The 2186-nt window shown below is 42.3% G+C and overlaps 1 pseudogene; it reads left to right on the plus strand.

The window, feature by feature from the left end:
• The first annotated feature begins 956 nt into the window (after window positions 1-956).
• LOC127226184 (protein SET-like) lies at window positions 957-1845 on the plus strand (annotated as a pseudogene).
• The last annotated feature ends 341 nt before the right edge of the window (window positions 1846-2186 follow it).

Genomic DNA, 2186 nt, shown 5'->3' on the forward strand with positions numbered 1-2186 from the left:
GAGAGGCACTGAAAACAATGAATACACTACCTACCCTGGAAATATGTTGGAAAAAAACCTGTAGGTGTAGAGTGATGAGATGTGATTGTGGATTTGTGTGCTGTTCTGAGTCAGTAAGGGCAGAAAAACAAATTTCCCCTCACAAGACTCCTGTAAAAGACTGATTAAGACAAAATGCCCCATTCCTTTGTGTTCATATATTTGTTGTGGTCTTCAATATATGGAGAGGATGAGAGAGAGAGAGAGAGAGCGAGAGAGAGAGATGGAGAGATCAGTATTCAATAGATAGAGGATGGTATTCAATAGAGAGAGCAGTGTTCCATACAGAGAATGATGTTTAATAGAAAGAAGATAGTGTCCAATAGAGAGAGGATGGTATTCAATATGTATGTATGTATGTATGTATGTATGTATGTATGTATGTATGTGTATGTATATATGTATGGAGAGAGAGAGAGGGGATGGTGTTTAATATACATAGAGGATGGTGTTCAAGAGACAGAGAGAGAGAGAGAGTGAGAGAGAGAGAGATGGGGGAATGACCTTTCTTTGGGACTACTTTTTATTAATGTATTTAAAATGTCAAGTCATTTGGTGTAGGGAATAGGCCCTCCTTATACAGGGAATGTGCTTCCAAAGTCTTTCGTGAACCAGGTATACATCCTAGTTTCACTGTCAGAGGTCCCTTAGACTGTCGAGGTCTTCTAACTGAGACCCATGTTCAGGGGGTCTGAGTCAGTTCAATGCTAGTTTCTATCAGTCTGGGGGGGGATTGGATAGGAGGGTGGCTGGGGGGGGCATGGGAGGGGGGAGAAGGAACTGGGATCAATATGTAAAATAAGAAAAATAAAACCTTATATTTTTGGTTGTGAGCCTAGCCTTGAACGGCTGAGCCTTTCTTCTTCCTCTAAGCACGGAGGCTCTGGTTACCGGCTTCATGCCAGCTCCCTTGTGCCATGGCCCTGAAACGGCAACCTGCTCTCCTGCCTCAGTCCAAGAAACACAAATTGGTTCCTGCCGCCAAGCTGGAGGACAAGTCGGCCTCTCTTGGCCCGCCAAAGGGAGAAAAAGAACAGCAAAATGCAATTTAACACATTGATGACGTACAAAATGAAATAGACAGACTTAATGAACAAGCCAGTGAGGTAATTTTGAAAGGAGAACTTCACCAGCTGTTTTTTCAGAAGAGGTCAGAATTGATTGCCAAAATCCCAAATATTTGGGTAACAACATTTGTGAACCATCCACAAGTGTCTGCACTGCCTGGGAAGGAAGACGAAGCGGCTCTGCATTACTCGGCCAGAGTTGAAGTGACAGAATTTGTAGACATTAAATCAGGCTACAGAACAGATTTTTATTTTGATGAACATCCTTACTTTAAAGATAAAGTTCTCTCCAAAGAATTTCATCTGAATGAGAGTGGTGATCCATCGTCAAAGTCCACTGAAATCAAATGGAAATCTGGAAAGGATTTGACAAAACCCTCAAGTCAAATGCAGAATAAGGCCCGCAAGAAGAGGCAGCACCAGGAGCCAGAGCTTCTTCGCCTGATTTACTGACCATTCTGATGCAGGTGCAGATGAGGTAGGAGAGGTCATCAAAGACAATATTTGGCCAAACCCTTTGCAGCACTATTTGGTTCCTGATATGGATGATGAAGGAGAGGCAGAAGAGGAGTAGGAGGAAGGCTTGGAAGATATTGATGAAGGAGGGGATGAAGATGAAGATGAAGAGGATGAAGATGATGAAGGAAAGAGAGGAAGATGAAGGTGAGGATGACTAGCACAGAAGATTGATACCAGCCCTGTTTTTTTTTTTTTTTTAAATTTTCTTTTATTTTCAACTTTCTGCAGTCCCTGGAAGAAAGTTGGAGTCATTTCCGTCCCCTCCCCAATCCCTCTATTGCTCACTAGCCCTGTTTTTGAGGTCTCTTCTCAACACCATGGTTCTCAACTTATTTGGGGGGTAATACCTTAAAATAATACAATGAGAAAAGAATCCCCCCCAAAAAATAAGAAAGAAAATATTCTTGAATTTTTAAAATGAATTTTTATTTAAATTAAAGACAATCTTATATTACATACCAGTCCCAGGGTCGTCTCCCTCTCACCCTCCCATTCTCCCCGCCATTCTTCATTCCACTCCCATCAATTCCTCAGGAAGGGTGAGGCCTCCCATGGGGGATC

Source organism: Phodopus roborovskii, unplaced genomic scaffold, assembly GCF_943737965.1.
Source record: "Phodopus roborovskii unplaced genomic scaffold, PHOROB, whole genome shotgun sequence".
Lineage (NCBI taxonomy): Eukaryota > Metazoa > Chordata > Mammalia > Rodentia > Cricetidae > Phodopus > Phodopus roborovskii.